This window comes from Dromiciops gliroides, chromosome 3, assembly GCF_019393635.1.
Source record: "Dromiciops gliroides isolate mDroGli1 chromosome 3, mDroGli1.pri, whole genome shotgun sequence".
Classification (NCBI taxonomy): domain Eukaryota; kingdom Metazoa; phylum Chordata; class Mammalia; order Microbiotheria; family Microbiotheriidae; genus Dromiciops; species Dromiciops gliroides.
This window is the reverse complement of record NC_057863.1, coordinates 391,819,902-391,833,823: the sequence shown is the minus strand read 5'-3', so window position 1 is coordinate 391,833,823 and position 13,922 is coordinate 391,819,902.

Genomic DNA, 13,922 nt, shown 5'->3' with positions numbered 1-13,922 from the left:
TTAGCAAGAAGCATCCGCCAAAAGAAAGTGGTATGATTTGCACTTTACACAGGACTGAAGAGATAGAAAACATAAGGCTCAGAATACTGTGAATTACAATGTGATTCTAATGGGGTTGTTTTCTTTTCCCCCATTGAGGGAGAAACGCCTGACATTAATGCTGTTGTGAATAAGCCAATGGTGTAAGCATCAATGTCACAGAATAATACACAGAAGTAAAAACTCAACGCAAACATTTTTGCCAAGACTGAAGGGAAAGCAAAAAGAATACCACTCACCATGTAGATATAAAAATATCAATCTGCAATATAATTATAAATAAAATGGTTGTTAACTTTTACAACAGCCATATATATTTATATAATGTCAAAGCTTACACATCACCAATCTTTATATCAACTTTTATATTGGCATTCACAGAAAAATACCATATTTCCTGGAGCTTTTAGTAAAATAATAGAGTGGGCATGGTCATAAACATTCTTCAGATGCATAGATTGCATCTCTGCATGTGAAAATGGCATGTGCACTATATAACTAGACCTATTAATGAAAATATAAATAGCTCACTGGGGACCACAAAATTGACAGAGGCAACATTTCCAGTTTGACCTTTTGCAAAAATGGTGTAAAAATATTACCATAGCTTTCAAATGCTACTTCTGACTCTTGTCTTGGGAAAGTAAAATGCAGCAGAAAGAGTAGTGGATGTGGGGCCAGAGGGCCTGGGCCTAATTCACAACTTTATTATTTAATAGCCATATGATTTTAGACGAGTCATTTAACCTCTATTGGTCCCTGTTGTCTCATTTGTGAAATGAAGGGCCCAGGCAGTACAGTATGGATGAAAGCACACTCAAAGGGCTCAGGTTCAGATCTCATCTCTGAAGCTTAGCCACCTGTGTGGCCTTATACAAGTCATGTAATATGCCTCTGTTTCTTCATTTGTAAAATGAAGGGATTGAACTGAATGGTCTCTGGGGCCTCTTCAAGCTCTAGATCTGAGAATCTCTGATGCTATGCCTAGGTGACTTGGAGGGCTCCTTCTAACTTTCTGTGTATGATTCCTTAAGAAGTGGATGCACTGACAACCTCCTGCAGTGGGATAGGTTAATGGCAGTGCCCATACTCAAGCCTGGGTACCCTAACTACAAGTCAATCAAATTTTTCTTCTTTCCCACAAAAAAAGCCATGACAGAGAGATCATAGATATAGAATTGAAAGTGACCTGAGAAGTGATCTAGTCCAATCCCCTTGTTTTACAGATGAAGAAACTGAGGAGCAGCTAGGTGGCACAGTGGAGAAAACACCAGCCCTGGATTCAGGAGGACCTGAGTTCAAATCCACCCTCAGATAGTTGGCACTTACTAGTTGTGTGACCCTGGGCAAGTCACTTAACCCTCATTGCCTCACAAAAAAAAAACAAAAACAGATAAAGAAACTGAGGCACAAAGAGATTAAATGACTTATCCAAGATCACACAGGTAGTAAGTGGCAGAGCCACTTAAACCCAGGATCTCTTACACTCCAAACTCAGCATGTTTTCCACTGCTCTACATTTTATACAACTCGACTTAAGCACTGGGGAGTGACTTAACTATGCTATTAGGACAATTAAGCTAGCAGTGTATTTAAGCTTCATTGTAGGAAGATATACTGGAATCAGAGAGACTTGTCTGAAAACTATGACAACAGTCCAAGTGTAAATTGATGAAGCCCTAGACTAGCATGGTGATAGTGGGAATGGAGAAAGGGGAGGACAACTATGAGACATATTCCAAAGACAGAATCAATAAGTCTTGGTGACTGATTTTATGTAGAGGGTGAGGGAGGAGAATGAAACTCAGACAACTAGATGATGTAGTGGTCTTTACTTTGTAAGACAGAGAAGAAAATCATTCTAATAACTAGATATCATGTAGTCCCTTAAAGTTTGCAAAGCATTTATAAATATCATCTAATTTGGTCCTCACAGCAACAATATTATAAGGTAAGTGCCATTATTATCCCCATTTTATAGATGAGAAAACTAAGGCAGACAGAGGTTAAGTGACTTGCCCAGGGTCACACACCATGTGTCTAAGGCAGGATTTCAGCTTCCTGACTCCAGATCCTATCCTTAAGCTTCTCCTACCTAGTCCATCCGTTTGTAATAGATTGCAATACCTGTCACATGAAGACCCCAAAAGGTAATATCAGAACTCTAACTAGCATTGCATGAGTACAGCTTTACCCTAAAGCAATGGAATTTAAGGGGATAAAAATGATAATCATTAAAGTTTGTGTAATTTAAAATTGTTACATTTGTATTTTGATATTTGATATTTCCTTAAACACCAAGGAAACATTTGAGCTTAGCACTTAGTTTTAGGAAGAATACATAGTTCAAATAGAAAGGCCTCCACAAACTAGCCACAACTGACTTTTGCTCCTCCAGTAGTATGCTGGTAAAGGTTTAACAAACAGCTCTCTAGAAAAAAATTGAATACAAAATTTACTTTTAAGTTTAATCTGCATTACTTAACATTTCTCCATCACTTTCTTAACTCTAGACCATCAATAAAACAATAAATTGAGTCCTGATTTATAGCATTTGCCAATTTTCCAAAGCATAAATGCTCACACTGAACATTTAACAATCAGCTTTCACAGGTCAGTATAAGTTGACTCCAGGTTGCCCCTGTAACCCCTCAGCCAGACTGATTTCTCCAGAAGTGGCCTCCCGGTGTCATAGAGCCTTCCTGAATAAGTGCAAGTGGCTCTGACTCTCTCCTTATGGAGGAATCTTATCCCAGAGTCTTCCCTAAAGCTTACCTTGCTTTTTGTATAATTTCCACATTATAATTTATAAAGATGACTTGAGAGGACTGATGATTTCCCCAGATATATTTTGCATTATTTGGCTCAGGTGCCAAAATTACTGGTTATAACGCTGGGTAATTTATTGAATGTAAGTATCACTTTTAAGGTATTAACACTAATGAAATTAGCTTGTATTTAGAGTTATTCTGATGCTTTCCTCAAAAGATTCACTGAAGTTTTACTATAATGTCATAATATTCTTATTATGCATCAGTGATTTACTGATTTATTTATTTACTGAGCTCTGTTTCACACAGCTCTGTGCTGTATGCTAACTAGCCATATCACAGAGCCACTGTACAGTTAAAACTTACCTAGGATGAGATTCTTTGAGTACTTCAAAAAAGAAATCTCCTTGGATATAAAGCCAGCATAAACTAAACTCTTCTATTTAAATATCAGTATTACATAGCAGGGTTCTGGTGAATTAAAATGCCAATTTGGGGGCAGCTAGGTGGCACAGTGGATAGAGCACCGGCCCTGGAGTCAGGAGTACCTCAGTTCAAATCCGACCTCAGACACTTAACACTTACTAGCTGTGTGACCCTGGGCAAGTCACTTAACCCCAATTGCCTCACTAAAAAAAAATGCCAATTTATATTTTTCTCAGTAGTAAGAATGGGTTTGACAAAACAATAAAAATAATGTTGCAAGATTACCAAGAACAAGCTTGGATCCTATCGGAGAAGACACTTTGTCCTACTCTTTTGCAGAGGTCTATGGGTGTGGAATATTGCATATATTGTCAGATTTTTTTCAATGTGGTCATTAGATTATCTGATTTTTTTTCTTTTCCTCTTTGTCTTTACAAAAAATTCTTTCTCATATAGGATGGCTCTCTGGGGGGAGGAGGAAAAGAACATAAGGAAGGGAAAATTGGGGCAATTTAAAACAAAATATGTCAACAAAAATTTATATTAAAAAGAATGAGTTTGTGATAGAAATACACCTTTGCCCTTTGACTATAAACTCTTTAAGTCTCTTTGTTCCTCATTTCATATTCCTCCATAGTCTCAGAATTACTAGTAGTAGTGGTGGTGGTGACGGTGCTGCTGCTGCTTAGACGACAATGACAACAAATGACGACGACTACTACTACTACTACTACTACTACTACTACTACTACTACTACTACTACTACTACCACCCAAAGAATAATTCTGACACTAACCTTCCCTTCTGTCAGTCACCCCAAATTGGATAAAGCATGTATTAAGCATTTACCATGTGCCAGGCACTGAAAGAGTTAATCGCTAGACCCTAACCATGAGGAGTAGCTATTTTTCCTGTGGGAGAGAGAGTTGAGCCTCTGAACCAGGAGCAGAGATGAGACCAAAGTTCAAACCAGAAGGAGGAGGGAGAGAGAGAGAGAGATTTGCCATGGCAACAGAGAAGGCAGAAGCAAAAGTCAAGGAGTTCAGGCCAAGCTAAATACACCGCAGGCAAAAAAAGGGAGCTGGGATGAGAACAAAGTGTTGGGATGAGCTGACAGGTCAGGAAAGCCAGAACAAGATGGGAGTTCGGGGCTGTCAACCAAATGACAGTTTGTGGCCCTCCGAGTACCTTTGAGCCATGCTTCCTTAGGTTTCTTCAAGGACCAGAGTTTCTAAAAGCCAGCACCTGTATACATTCTAAGACAGCTTGCCACTCGTGTAGCATTCATATCATTAAACTTATCTGCACTGATTAAAATCAGGAGTTCCAGCTTCTAATTCAGTCTCACTGCTTTGTACCTTGTTACCACTCAATACATTTTGGTTTGCTTGATTTTTAATTTACTGACTGCATGACACAGGCAAGGTTGAACAGAAAAAGCCCTGAGCTAGGAATCAGGAGACATGGTTTTTAGTTCCAAGTATGCCACTAACTAGTTGTGTGACCTTGATCAAATCACCACCTTTTAGTTTTCTCATCTTAAAATAAAATATTAGACGAAATACATATGTTCTAAGAACCTTTTCAGCTCTAAAATCTATGCTTTAGTTATTTTGTCTTTCTGTGTCCTGGTTTTCTCATCTTTAAAATGGGCATAGCAATACCTGTACTGTTTATAGTACAGGGTTGTGAGAAACAGATGAAGGAATGCTTGCAAAATCCCTTTAAATATATTCCGTTTACACATTATACAAAAGTAAGATTCTATGATCATCACTATATCACATTTATTGTTCTATTTCATTCCCTTATTTCCAAGGGAGATAATGGCATCTTCTCTTGGACAATTTATATATAACAATGTCCAGAGACAGAGGCATAGACTAAATGATCTTTCAAGGTCCCTTCTAGCTCAAATATTCTCTGACTGTGGTGGTCATGAGTTCCCAGACAAAGCACAATTGAAAATTGAACTAGAAAATTTACCTTGACTAAGCAGTTGTCTGCCACAGTGATCGATAGGAGATGAGGAATGGTGTAAGTAGAATTACATTTCTAATTAGCTAAGAAAAGTTCCAACAAGAGCATGTTTAAAATAGTCTTCAGATAAACAACTGTGTTATCTTGTGCCTGCAGAACATTGTGACTTCATTGGGGACCCTGCCTCTGCTTTCTGAATTTCAACAGTAATTGATATATAGAATAAGTTAACATTTTTCCTGGATAAAACTATTCGTTGATGAAGACTTTCCTTCTCCCCTTCCTTCCTGTACCTTTGTATAGTTGCTTCCTCCTTTATATGATGCTATGTGGACAATGATTATCTCTTTTAGATACGGGCTTCACATGCTCTCAGAGGGCAGGTTTTATTGATCCCTTACCTAAATTCCATTTGCTGAAAACTTGCTGAAAGACCAGGAGCAAAGGTAGATTGAGTAATTACCAATAACAATGGTGCCAAGGAAGTATTTAACATGGTCCTTTTAGAGTTATAATATGAGGAAAACAAAGTATTAGGACTCTTTTTTTAAAATCTCAGTACATGGGGCAGCTAGGTGGCACAGTGAATAAAGCACCAGCCTTGGATTTTCAGGAGGACCTGAGTTCAAATCCCACCTCAGACACTTGACACTTCCTAGCTGTGTGACCCTGGGCAAGTCACTTAACCCCCATTGCCTCACCAAAAAAAAAAGTCTCAGTACAGATATGGTGGATTATAGGTAAAAAAATGTTGCATACACTGCAAAGGTGATCAACATGCATTTTTCTTTTAACTTTTTTGTTAAAAGGAAAATTTTAGGGAGACAATATTAGGAATATTAGTATAAAACCAAAAGTATCAGTAAACATTACATTAAGTATTTGGATACCAGTCTAAAAAGATGAAAACTAAGTGGATTAAAGTGTAATGGAAAGTTCACTATATTTGGTATCAGAGGACCCTGGATCAAAGTTGTGGTGCTCTTTCTTGTGAGCCTATATGATTTGGGGCAAACTCCTTACCAACTCTCTGGACCTAACAACAAGGGTGTTGGCTTAGATAATCTCCAAGGTCCTCTGATCAATAAAATGAGGTGGTTAAATTGGATAATTACTTTGAGTTGAAAATTCTAAAAGGTAAAGTTAAGGGTAAACAAGAAAAATCCCAGAACTCATTCATTAAATCAACAAAGCCTTTGTTTAATATATTCTATGATCAAGGCCTTATGTTGTCTAGCCATAGCACACTAGAACACCATTAAACTCAAAAAGGTAAGTTTAACACATATAAAAGGAAGTTCAATCAATTCAACAAGCATTTATTAATTTATTACTATGTCACAGGCACTATGTTCAGCCCCACAGATACAAAGAAAAAAGTAAAACAATCCCTTCCCTAAAGGAGCTTACCTTCTTCTGGGGGAAGCATGCCATCAAATTTGTAGATGACACAAACCTGTGAGGGATAGATACAATGGATGGGAGATTCAGGTTCCAGAATGATTTTTGGCATGCTATGGCATAGAGCTGAATCTAAGAATGAAATTTGATAGGAATAAATGTCAAATCTTACATTTAGATTCAAGAAAGTCACCTTCCCAAGTCCAATTTGAAGAAAGTAGTATGGTTAGCCAATAGTTCTAAAAAAAAAAAAAAACCAATCTAGAGGTCTTAGTAGACTACAAGCTTAATATGAGTCAGCAGTGTGATTTGGCAACCAAAAAAGGTAATGCAATCTTGGAATGTATTAAAAGAAGCATAGTTTCTATGTATAGGGAGGTGAGAGTCCCATTGTACTCTGCCCCTTATCCAATCTCATCTAAAGTATGTGTATAGTTGTGGTCACCATATTTAAGAAGGACATTGAGAATTTGAAGTCTATCAAGAAAGGCAATCAGGATGGTGAAGAGCCTTGGCTTTGTCTTATGAGAAAATAAGACTGAAGAAGTGGGGGAGGTCTTTTGGGTGGGGGTTAGGAGTAGAGCAGCTAGAATATTGTTTGCCATCTCCAAGTATTTTAATCATTGAATTTATTAATCTAATAGCAAATGCTCAGATTCATGTGAAGGAAAGACAAGACTTATTTTATTTGGCCCCAGAACACACAAAAAAAGAGTATCGGGTGGAAGTTTCAAAAAATAAAATTTGGTCTGGACGTCAGGAAAACCTCCCTACCAATGAAAGCTTCCTTAAGGTGGAATCAGCTACACAGAGAGGTAGGTTTCCCTTCCTTAAAGATTAAAGATCTTCAATCAGAGGCCACTTGTCAGTTATGCTATTTTAGGAATTCCTTTCATGTTATTGATTGTACTAGATAAGCACTGTTGTCCTTCTAGCTCTCAGATGATGTAATTCTCTGATTCTATATAAAAATGAATATAAAATGGATACAAGGTCATTTGGGGGAGAACATAACTAGCATCTGGGGAAATCTACTTTCGCCAGAAGGAAGTAACATTATAGACCCCATTGCCCACAAGAGGTGATAGAGGATGAAAATATAAATTCATTCCCCAAAAATATTTTAAGAAACTCATGAATGACAGCTCCATAGTAGGTTGTCAAAGGAAACTAAGAACATTTGTAGTACATCTTGAGTGATAAGGTTGACTTCGAGTATCCCCATCTGAAAGAGTTGAATGCAGCTTGGAGCTGAACCAATACAGAAATTATGATAGCCTTATATTCTTTTACCTGTGAGGGCTATTGATTTTGATTAAATAAATAACTGAACCAACCCCTACAAGAAACTGTAATGTCTTTATCATTATCTTCACAGATGTCCACATGTATTATGAGCTTTGTTGGGTGCCATATTTGAATTTTCTCTAAGATCCTTTAGAGAAAAGACCTTGGTATACATCTCCATGGACGTCAGTGCCTGTATGGTAAAGATCATGTAGGAAATGGCTGATTGATTAGATGGTTTATTGGGTATGGCCTTTCTTGTCTCAAATGTGAGGGGATTCTCTGAAATAAACAATCAAATTCATAGAGTACCAAAAAGAGACAGCCAAATTAAAGTAAAACTAGAATGTATGCAGCACTATAGAAATTAAATGGAATAAAAAGGTATATTTTCACAGAAATAATGACTACCTTGTCATTTTGTCAAAGACTTGGATGAAAGTATAGATAGCATATTTACTGAATTTACAAATGATACAATAGATATGAAAGAATACATGACAGGATAAAAAAAAAGATATGCAAGAACATTGAGCTAAATGTAAGAAAATGAAATTTAATGAAGTGCAATGTAAATCTATCTATGACCCAGATACCATTCTCTTCTATAGGTCATTGCTCAAGCAGGTATATTTATCTCATACCCTGCACTGACTGTTCCAAGTCTTCTCTTCCTACATCAAGCCACTCAGAACACCCCTTCCCCATTTCCTCTCAACAGAGAATGTTTGTCTCCCATTTTGTAACATAGGGGGTATTCATCATAAACTCCCTCTTCTCCAAATTATATACCTAAAAAGTCCTCAGCATCATCCCCTATAGTCTTTTTCTTCATTTGCTCCAGTCTCTAATAAAGAGGTATATAACTTCGCCAAGGTTATATTCTTGATTCAATCTTCTGTCTCAGCTGGGAGAGCTGATTGACTAATCATTCAACTTCCCCCAATCCCCCACTCTCTCGAGTCTTATATTTCTCCTCATCTACTGACTCCTTCCCTATTACCCACAAAAATTCCCAGATCTCCTCCATCCTTAAAAGATCTTTGTGTTGAGCTTGTTATCTTTTGAAGCTGTCATTAATATATTCTTTTTTGTTGTTGGGGTTTTTTTTGGGGGGGGCGGAATGAGGGTTAAGTGACTTGCCCAAGGTCACACAGCTAGTAAATGCCAAGTGTCTGAATCCGGATTTGAACTCAGGTCCTCCTGAATCCAGGGCCAGTGCTTTATCCACTGTGCCACCTAGCTGCCCCAATATATTCTTCTTTACACAGCATAAGTCCTAAAAAAAGCCAACTATATTTTGTGCCTCTGCTTCCTCATGTCCTATTTCTTAGTACCTTGAAATCTGACTTCTCACCTCACTTGAGTAAAACTGTTGTCTTCAAGGTGACCAAAGTGTTAAATATCATGTTAAGTGTCACCAGGAAAAAGAAATGAAAACATTCTATTTATCTGTTATGAATAACTCTATATTTTCAATGATCTTTCACATTACTTGTTTCAGCGTAGCCCCTTCTCTCCTCTAATACTGCCTCCAATCAAGTCCAGGCCCTCATCACCTCATGCCTGGACTAATATAATAACCTACTGCTGGGTCTTCCTGCCTCAAGTTTCTCCCCACTCCAACCCATCCTTCATTCTGCCACTAAAGCGATTTTCCCAAAGTGCAGGTCTGATCATGTCACCCTTCTACTCAATAAACTCTAGTGGATGTTACTTGTTCAGGGTCATAGTATCACAGGGTTATGGATATGGAGCTGCAGAGGCTCTCTAACCAATACGTCACCTAGATGCCTCTCTTAGAAGCAAGGTCACTTCAATATTTTGCTCAAACTCTCTGATCTTTAGGAACTATGGGTTATTGTTATATATAGTTATAGGTGTATAATATATATGTATATATTATATATGTAATGTATTATATGATCTTTGAAACTTAAACCCCACTCTGTGCCTCAGACCCTGGGCTTGACTTATCTATCACATGTTCTTATGTACATGCATACAGAGACTCTAAGGGGAAGGAGAAATACAGAATAGTTGTGAAAATGTACCTTGATTCCTTCACTAGAAAGGTAAGGAACTATAGATATGGAATATTGCATATGCTGTCTCAAATGCAGTTGATGCATTGGTTAGTTTTGCTGAATTGTTGTATTTTCCTCTTTATTACAAAGGATGACTGACCAGATAAGAGAGGGGGAAGGATATATTCAGAAATGAATGTGATATAAAAACAAAAGACCAATAAAATAAAATTTATTTTTAAAAAGCAAAGGGTGGGAGAAAGGCTAGATATGCAAGTTGGAGTCAGAAGAGGACACTTTTTTAAACCACCATCAACTAAGGAAGTTTGCCCTTGATTCTCTTCAAGGTCAAGGGTCAACAGCTAGGAGAGAGCTGTTTCCTTCTTAAGAAAAGGAGAAAAGATGGAGAAGGAATGGAGGCCACTGCCTGAGTTAACTACATGAAACAAAGTGAAGAGATATGATCCAACTGCCAAAAGTTGACAAATAGTCCAAGCCAGGACCCAGGTGAAGATCTAAAACACAAAGACTAGTTGCAGACCATGGACACAGGGATGACTGTGAGGGAACCAGCCTAGGACTTTCAATGAAATCTTCAACCCCTGGGTCCCATCCAACAGTACAGTGTGACTTCAGAGAGAATCTGAGCATTTGCTATTAGATTAATAAAATGCTCAAATTCTGTGATAAGGAGTAACATTTCCACCATATAAGCTGGGCTAGTTTTATTCTTTTTCCTAGAAGCCAATGAATCTATCCCTGATCCAGATGACTAAGGCTCAAACTATTGCCGAAGCTCCTGGTCATCTTCCAGCACATACAACTGAGGAGGTGGGGCTCCTCAGCTTTAACCTATTCTGCATACCAGGTGTACCACCATGACATATGTCTAGGCAGGGGAGATGCATCCAACTGAATCAAAGCTATATCCTTGCTAAATATCCTTTCTGTGTTGTTGGTAAGTAAACATTTTTTGCTAACTGCTAGATATTCTGCAGGTGGCTTGTTTCATTCCAATCTTAAATTTGGACACTGAACTAGTGTGGGTCAAACCTAGCCCAGAACAAGTCCCAGATAGCTTTGGAAGGGAGAGTGAAAGGAGACTATTCTCATCCAAGAGTGTAACCATTATTGTTTTCATTTATTATTCATTACTGTTCCAATTCAATGTGGCTATTTTGCCAGGGTCTATTGAACACTTGGGCCTAAATTACCTTTAGATATTCCAAACTATTTCAAACTGGGTCAACCATTTCGAATGAATGAGTCAAGATATAAAAATTATCATTAAAATCCCCCATGAATCAAATCTGAGTCCATGGAGGTCCAGCAGTTGAGAACCAGCCAAGTTCATATGACTCCTACATCATGATTACAGACATGCCAAATTTCATGGATTCATGACCTTTCACCTGCTCTGACCACAGAAAGCTGCTGATTCCTCCAGAACTTCTCAAATCTCTAGACTATTGGTCCTGGTCCTGCCTAAAAAATCTTTTCCTCTTTCATGCCACAGAGTGATAGCTTTGTACCTAAAATTCCAATGGATTTGACAAGTTTAATTTTGAATGCTTCCCCTAAAAGGAATTGAGGAACATTCTACAAGCACCCACACAAAAGAAAACAGGTAAAGCTGTTTGTTTCCCCATTTAGTGATCTCTCCCAACTAAGAATAATTACCAGCAATCAGCTCTTAACACTAATAATCACTCTTTCCTTGCTGGCCCTTAGGCTCCTAATGAGAACTCTCTACCTAATGAGCTAAACACCTAATGCAGAAGACGTTTTGTTTTGTTTTTCCTAGAAACTGAGTGATATAGGAAAATAATTATAGGGTGATTCTGACTTGCCTCTTGCTACCTGGAAGACTTCCCTGGCATAAGTCATTTCCACATATATATATATTCTGTCCTGAGTGCATTGCTCTCTAGAAAAAGATTCTATAAGCACACTTTAGAATTCATTCCAATGTCCCTTTGCTCTTACTGTCTAACAATTCCTCCTAAAACTAACCTATCTTTCTCCTACTACACTTACAAGCTACAGTATACTTTCCGCGGGTATGATTCACTCCTGGTTAACGAGACCTTATTTCTGGCATTGCCTCTCTTTGATAGTCTATAAACCCATTTTAGAGGAAGATAGGGAGAAGAGGTTGATCTTTGAAATTAAGGATGATGTATTCAAATCCAGTTGCAGGGTGTCTGGGATATACTATTGACCTTGGCCATTAAAATGAGAATTGGAGGGGAGAGGCAAAGTAAGAGACAGAGACAGACAGACTGAGATAGAGAGAGAAAGAGAAAGAGGAGGAAAAGAGGGAAGGAGGAAGGAAGAAAAGGAGAGAAAGAAAAAGAAGGAAGGAAGGAAGGAAGGAAGGAAGGAAGGAAGGAAGGAAGGAAGGAAGGAAGGAAGGAAGGAAGGAAGGAAGGAAGGAAGGAAGGAAGGAAGGAAGGAAGGAAGGAAGGAAGGAAGGGAGAAAGAAAGGGAGAAAGAAAGAAGGAAAGAAGGAAAGAAGGAAAGAAGGAAAAAAGGAAAGAAGGAAAGAAGGAAAGAAGGAAAGAAGGAAAGAAGGAAAGAAGGAAAGAAGGAAAGAAGGAAAGAAGGAAAGAAGGAAAGAAGGAAAGAAGGAAAGAAAGAAAGAAAGAAAGAAAGAAAGAAAGAAAGAAAGAAAGAAAGAAAGAAAGAGAGAAAGAGAGAAAGAGGGAAAGAAGGAAAGAAGGAAAGAAAGAAAGAAAGAAAGAAAGAAAGAAAGAGAGAGAGAGAGAGAGAGAGAGAAAGAAAGAAAGCAAGGAAGGAAGGAAGGAAGGAAGGAAGGAAGGAAGGAAGGAAGGAAGGAAGGAAGGAAGGGAGAAAGAAAGGGAGAAAGAAAGGGAGAAAGAAAGAAGGAAAGAAGGAAAGAAGGAAAGAAGGAAAAGAGGAAAGAAGGAAAGAAAGAAAGAAAGAAAGAAAGAAAGAAAGAAAGAAAGAAAGAAAGAAAGAAAGAAAGAAAGAAAGAAAGAAAGAAAGAAAGGAAGGAAGGAAGGAAGGAAGGAAGGAAGGAAGGAAGGAAGGAAGGAAGGAAGGAAGGAAGGAAGGAAGGAAGGAAGGAAGGAAGGAAGGAAGGAAGGAAGGAAGGAAGGAAGGAAGGAAGGAAGGAAGGAAGGAAGGAAGGAAGGAAGGAAGGAAAAAAGATGAAATGGTTAGAAAAAAAACTGGTTGGCTAGGAATCCTTTTGGTCCTGTAACCTTTCCAAGGAGATGTATACATCAAAAAACCACATAGCCCTAAAGATGGAAGGGCAATGACAGTTGGACCAAGCCATGAGCTATGGGAGAACAGAAGAGGCTGAGTGACAGGAAGTTCCTGGACAAGCAGAGGAATCAAAGAACTAGGCCTCCTAGACAGAGAGGTAGAGTTCCTGAACAATGTCATGTTCCTACACCATCCCTCTTTGAAAGAACAGAGTCGGGGGCGGCTAGGTGGCACAGTGGATAAAGCACTGGCCCTGGATTCAGGAGTACCTGAGTTCAAATCTGGCCACAGACACTTGACACTTACTTACTAGCTGTGTGACCCTGAGCAAGTCACTTAACCCCCATTGCCCCACAAAAATAAGAAAGAAAGAAAGAAAGAAAGAAAGAAAGAAAGAAAGAAAGAAAGAAAGAAAGAAAGAAAGAAAGAAAGAAAGAAAGAAAGAAAGAAAGAAAGAAAGAAAGAAAGAAAGAAAGAAAGAAAGGAGTGTTCCTGAGTAATACTGAATATCTAGACCAAACGGAGGAGTATGAGGAACAGCAAGTAAGATAATGCCCTTCATTGGAACCAGGAGTTATAGAAGCTGTGCAAAATTATGGGAGGGGAGGTCAACCCTCTATTGTCCCTTAATATTTTCCCTTTGCAAAGGACCCCCTACCAGAAAGCTTCCATACATCTGTAGAGATCCCTGGAAAAGTAGGATTCACCAAAGAAAAAAAATCATTCATATTCTGGCTACTCTGAAAACTTCCTTCC